This window comes from Drosophila bipectinata, chromosome 3L, assembly GCF_030179905.1.
Source record: "Drosophila bipectinata strain 14024-0381.07 chromosome 3L, DbipHiC1v2, whole genome shotgun sequence".
Classification (NCBI taxonomy): Eukaryota; Metazoa; Arthropoda; class Insecta; order Diptera; family Drosophilidae; genus Drosophila; species Drosophila bipectinata.
In genome coordinates this window covers 1031911-1038230 of record NC_091738.1, presented here as the reverse complement: position 1 = coordinate 1038230, position 6320 = coordinate 1031911, and the positions used below count along the sequence as shown (strand labels likewise).

Here is a 6320-nt window from a genome sequence, read left to right as displayed (position 1 = left end):
AGTGTTGGTACTCAGGAAAGCTTTTTATTGGTTATGTCTTTAAAAAAGGGACTAAGAGCATAGCAGTCACTCCTGAGGACCTATCGATACTAAAGGAATCGTATTTTTTGAAAATAAGTTAAAAATTATCATAATTCTTAGAGTCGATTCTTCAATTTGTATATATATGTATTTATCTAAAGCTGAAAGCGTGACTGTACTTTCCATAATTCACATTCCATTAGCATTTCAGTGTTGGATTTGTCAAGTCTCTATGATTGTCAAGTATTTATTGCAATTGGCTGGACTTTAAACAATTATTAACATTTCCCCCATACGTGCCTGGCAAGGCAAACACTAAAACATTGAAAGTTTCACCCTCAAGTATTCCCTCTATTTGATATCTATTCGAAACTCTCGACACGTCACAAAAGCCATCATATAAGTTTTCCATTTAACAAAAAAAGACAATTATTTCATTTAGATGAGAAGAATTTCAGTTCGATAACTGTGACCCCATACCACACACTTTATGGAATGCCTTCGCACTCAATTGGGTTTTGTTGTTACTGTGCTAGCGATCATTATCAAAATATTTTGTACACGAAACAAACATGTCAAGCAAATGTCTTTGCCCCCTTCCGATGCCCTGCTTCAGCCCGTAAAAAAATTGTTAAAAATAACAATAATAATTTCAATTGTCTGGCTGCATTTTGATTCGAGCGCGTCATGTTGTTTTGATTAGAGCGATAAAAACGACTCTCTTCGGCTTCGCTTTTTCCTGAGGGGTTCGCTTTGCAATGTAAATCATTTCAGTGGTATTTCTTCACAAAGGTTTTTAATTTATAGGGTAAAAAGTTCGGAAACTGAACCAAGGTATAGATAACAGAGAACCTGTTTAATTTGTCATCTAACTAATGGAACTTTTCAAGCAATTAATAAGGGGATTATAGGATTTTCATAATTTATGAAAGCTTTGATTTTATAAGGCATTAATAATCTGGTTCGGAACGATTCTTGTTAAGGTTGTGGCTTGTCCGGATTAATCTTAAATATTTAAAGTTCATACTTTTAAAATTCTCCTTTTACATAGCCTATTTTTTATTAAAGTTTCTTTGTTTAATGTTCAAAGAGTGTATTTCAGTGTATAGTATGAAGCGTGTAAGTGCTCGATTAAACCCTTACGTGGGCGTTAAGACATTGGCATGCCCCCATTCATTCATCCCAGGCCACTGGCACATCTCCAGCTCCGACCACATCCATCCATCCAGCCAACCATCCATCGGATACGGTGGTGCCATTCCAGCTCTGATCTTCAATTGTGGTGCGTTGTCAGCCAGGGGCAGCATGGAATGGGGGCTAATATGTTAGCCCAAAGGTACCTAGGTACCCGGAGTACCCCCTTTCATAACCACTTCGCACACCCATGATCAGCAGCGGTGCTGATTAATCATTTGGCGACTGACAGCTCAACTTTGCGGCCACAACGGGGCAACCCGCTTATTAAATTGGCTTAAGATTGCTAGATAAACTCAATGCAAACGCACACGGGTCGCTGGGGATAAGAGTACGTGTAGGAATGGGACCCCACAAATTGATATTGTGCATACTTAAGTCGCACAAAGGAGGTTTTTTCCAACAGCACCCACTTGGTTATGGAATATCGGATATTATTGTACATTGTTCGCTGGCAGCAATTGAGAGGGATACAACGCTTCACAAAATTGATTCGATTTCAGTCAGATCGCAGATGTGATAAATCTTATGATTTCAATTAATTTGTGCGCTTTTGTCGGATCTCATTTATTCAGAATTCAAAATTCAGAGGGAAAGGAGCCGCCGGGGAGGGCTGACTGCACTGATTATGCCAACTTGGTTAATGTGTCAGTGAGGTTTATAATGGTATACAAAGAATATGTTTTAATTTGCAGCTAATTAAGCTGAAGTCTGATTGATGCCGGGGGAATAGCGAATAACAAATGAATGGAAAACATTGAGGTGTTCATCGTTTGGAAAGGTTATCCAATAATTAAGAACTCCACTTCCTTGTGGGCTAATGCATCTATTTTTAAAGTACTTGTGAGTCAAACACAGCTACTTTGTAGCACACGACTATCGCTAACAATCCATTAAATATACAAGATGTCCCCTTTTTTATGGTTGTTAGTATTTCCTACTTCCTCTACCACTAACATCAATTTGGCTGAGCGTTGGCAACACCTTTTACTTTCGATGGGACACAAGTCCAGCTGCCGCACCACCCACACGACTCCAGGCGAGCCCACGCTCCTACTCCGACTCCCGAGCAGGCTCATCCATTTTAAGTCAGGCCATAACATAAAAGCGCCCATTAGCCAAATGGGGGAGGAGACCCCCCTGACCCACCCGCGGCACTAGCAGGGGTGCAGAACTGGAGGAGGAGAGGGCACTAGAGAGGGGTAGCGGACGCCATCACTCGCCCGCGTCTGGTAATCGTGACAGGCAAAAGGCATTGGGCAAAAGGTGGGGCAGGGGCTGCCAGATTCAGGACACTGGAAATTTTATTTAATTTTAAGACTTATTATTTCAAGGTATGAGAGCAAAGCGGAAAAACCTTTTCCCTCTGTGCACTGTCGAAACCACCGAAACCGAAATTGAAAACCGAAAAAACGGAAAACCAAGAAACAGGAACTGCAGGCAACTAGCCCGACTGTCTGAGATGTTGGCCAGGTCTGCAGTCTACGGTCTATGCACACTTTTTGGCCAGACGTGCGCCTGGCTGCTTCGCATTCACAGTTCGCATTTCGCATTTGCATACAACAATATGCGACAAGACAAGACGCCTGGCAGTTGGGCACAAGACAAGCTGGCTAAAAACGGCGACAACTATAATTAAGCTTAATTGCTGTTTAGTGCGAGCCGGAGCAGCTTTTCGCTGTTGTTTTATATGCCCAAAACGACAAAACGACAGACGCCCACGCACTGCCTCACGTATAATTAAATTAAATTTATAATGCGAATCTCAACACGATAAATAATCCTAACCAGGTGTTTGTCGGGATCGGGGGGAGGGTCTATTTTGGCTGCGGCCGATCTTGGTAATTGAAAACTTAAATCGCACTTATCGCTCACTCACTCACTTCACTTAACTACACCCGCTTATTGTTTTCGTGTGTCGGGGAAATTAATTAGCAATTAAAAATGCAGCTCAGCGATCGCTGGATAAACACTGCACACAAACAATGCCGGGTCGCCTTTTTAATCTGCTGGAAAATAATTCATATTTATAAATAGAGAAACATTATTCAAAGTGTCCGCAGCGAGCCTGTGGCCCGGGAACCGTAAATTAAATCAAAATCAAAATGAAAACGATATGGTCTCTTATGCCCAGAATTTATAACGAAAATAAAGCCGAGAATACAATGAAATCGAAAACACTATAAAAGTGTGAATCGAGATTGATATTATTAGAACTTTGGTTGCTCTAATAAAAATTGTTATCCATAAAAGCCTTTTTTTTGTGGATCATGAAATAGAAAAACATCAGTTTTTTCCATTAATGTTCGCTTAGTTTTCTTATCTACGATTTTCGAAGTCGTGTATAATTAATTTATTTTTTTGACATTTCTCATTTACGAACTTGGCTCTTTTATCTACCCCTAAATACCCATTCATAACCAATTCCATTCACCCCTAAAGAAGGGTACTCAAAACCATTCGACCAGTATCCGCCCACAAAACACAAACTGTGGACGGGTCGCCGTTGTTGTTAGCAACTGCAACTGCAACAGCAGCAAGAGACACAGTAACAACAGCAACATCAGCGGCTGTTGGGCACTTGGAGGTTGGGAACTTGGACGCTTGTCCATTTGTCGGACTGTCCGTGTGTCCGCCTGTCCGTCCCTGGGCTTTTTGGTCGGCGTGTGACTCAATGCATCGCTGCTAGCTAGCCAGCTGCCGCTGATCGACCGACCAAACGATCGATCGGCTAACGGCGGCTGCTGCTGCATTTGGCAATGAACTTTTCGCAGCCAAAGACAGAGTCTAGACTCTAGGAGAAACCGGAGGCTGCAAACGTTGAAAATGCGCTGGCAATTTGACTTTGAACTCGGTCAAGTCGAGACACATTTGCGAAACTGTTTGCATATTTAATTGAACACCTACAACAACAATAAATGGGCTGCAGCTGTTTCGCAAGAAAAGCGATTTTGCAATAATAAGCATAAGCATAATAATAATCAGGCGCAAACAGGCTCAACAGGGCCAAAACCAAATGCCACCGGGCGAATAAACTTAATCCACTGAAAGCGTAAAGTCGTGCCTAACGAAAAAACTAACGACCATATTTACCATATTTAGCGCCACGAGGTGCCAGTCCTCGCCGATATATGTATAATTTCAGAGGAAACCTTGGACATAGGACAGTGTTGAAGAATATGTCAAAATGTCAAAAAATAAGAAAGTTCTGTCTAACACTATTTTAAGGCCAATATCAGGTTCGACAAATAAGCAAAAGTTGTAAACAAATCCAAAAATAAAATAATAAATTTAATAAAAATCCTATTTCAACCAGTAGGTAACCATGCGCATTGGCAGAAGGCGTAGTGAGCGTATCCGTCATAGGAATATGGCCATGGCTATTGACCGTTTGCTGGAGTACACTCCCCCCGAGAATCAGACTAATTTTGTGAGGAACCTCATGAACCCGGCCGACCGAAATGTAGGAAACACCGAGCTTCATGGGATGATCAGGGCGCTGATACAATTGGCCCTTTACTTCCAACCAACGCTAGTGCGTTTGTTTCTGGCCAACGAAAGTGGGACTGTTCGCCTGATCCTTCGACAGGGAGCCCTTTTCATGAAAACCTACATCTTTTGAATCCAACAAGACTGAAAGGCTGCACTGCTATAATCCTTAAATGTACAACATTAAATCTACTTACTACTTAAATTACAGATACCACTTTTACTTACCAACAAAATTTCAAAAAGGGACCCAATGAAAAGGCACTTCCTGCAGGCAGCCAGTTCGATATCACTCTTCATATGTCATGCGGATTGTCGTTTATGAGATACAGATAGTGGCACTGAGAGATACTTCTTTGATTAATTGTTGGGCACGCGACGATGCGATGCCAATCTGCTGCCCCAAGTGACAAAAATCAATGCAACTGCAAATGTGTGAGATGAGCAAGTGTGTGGCAGCTACAGGGAAGAAATAAAGAGACAGCCGGCGGAGACAGGAGCCATAAATCTTGGTCGACCCCAGATCGGAGATGTCATGGGGCGACTGGTGTGCTGCCCACACAGAGTCCTTCTTATCGGGGGCCAACTATCGCAACTCTTCTGGGGAATGCGCAGCGGAACGGAAGTCGGACGCAATCAATCTCAATTAAACTGATAGCTACTGCATCGGAGAAGTCGGTTTTGAGAGGTAATGTTAACCAGCAATAAGCCAAAGGCATCTCACCAGGATCTTTCATTTCAGTTGAATTTTCCAAGGGCTCCGTAGGATGGGCCGTTTCCCTTTTAACAGTGTTATCAAATAAGAGATTTTCGCTCCTAAGTCAAGCCCAAAGCGTGTGCAACACCTCAGCCACACTCGAGTGACAATCTAACACTTACGGCCAACTAGCTTTCTAAATTGAGCACATCCGCTGCCGCGTCTGTGAAGGAGCCGCAATAATTTACAACAATATAGCGCAAATAAACGCAAGCAGGGGCTATAAGGGGGCGATTGGCCATAAACTGAGCCAAGAGCACGCGTAATTTGGCCAAAACATTTCCATGCAAATGGCAGCAGGCAAGCGGCAAATCAGCGCCCATGAAAGCGGCCCATTGCAATCGCAATTGCGTGTTGCACAATCGTTGCCAGCTAACATTAAAACAACAAAGAAACACCTAAAGACGACAAACGACAGACAACCTGCAGCCTACACAGCCCAAAGAACCAAGATCCCAGAGAACATGACATCAAATGGCAAACAAAGACCAATTACATGGAAGAAACCAACTTAAAGACAACAAAGTCAAAGTTTATTTAGAAAAGTCGAATGTAGGAATATCCTAAAAGTATTGTATTTATATAAATTAGTTTTAAAATCATATAAAAAGTGTATTATAAGTTATTTAAAAGTTTTTTTCCTACAAGGACGTTAAACGTGATTAAATGTGATTTCTAAATTCCATAAAGTTTTTTGTGTAATGAGCACCAAAATAGTATCCGTTCGTATACGGAATGTTTATTTAATTACTATAAATGCTACTTTCACAAAGCTTTTGGTAAAGTCGTAGTACCGTACCCAATAAGAGTGTCCTAAGAACCTATAAACACACAACACATGGGCGGCAGGCGGAAAACA

At 41.8% G+C, this 6320-nt stretch overlaps 1 long non-coding RNA gene across 6 annotated transcripts; it reads left to right on the top strand.

The window, feature by feature from the left end:
• Positions 1 to 4336: 4336 nt before the first annotated feature.
• On the top strand, positions 4337 to 6054 carry LOC138926258 (uncharacterized). 6 transcript variants are annotated; one of them, XR_011442708.1, is made up of 3 exons: positions 4337 to 4454; positions 4532 to 5392; positions 5447 to 6054. It is a non-coding gene; the product is annotated as an uncharacterized lncRNA (long non-coding RNA). The 6 variants fall into 6 exon arrangements; XR_011442709.1 differs by having other exon boundaries at positions 4383 to 4473; XR_011442707.1 differs by having other exon boundaries at positions 4400 to 4476.
• The last annotated feature ends 266 nt before the right edge of the window (positions 6055 to 6320 follow it).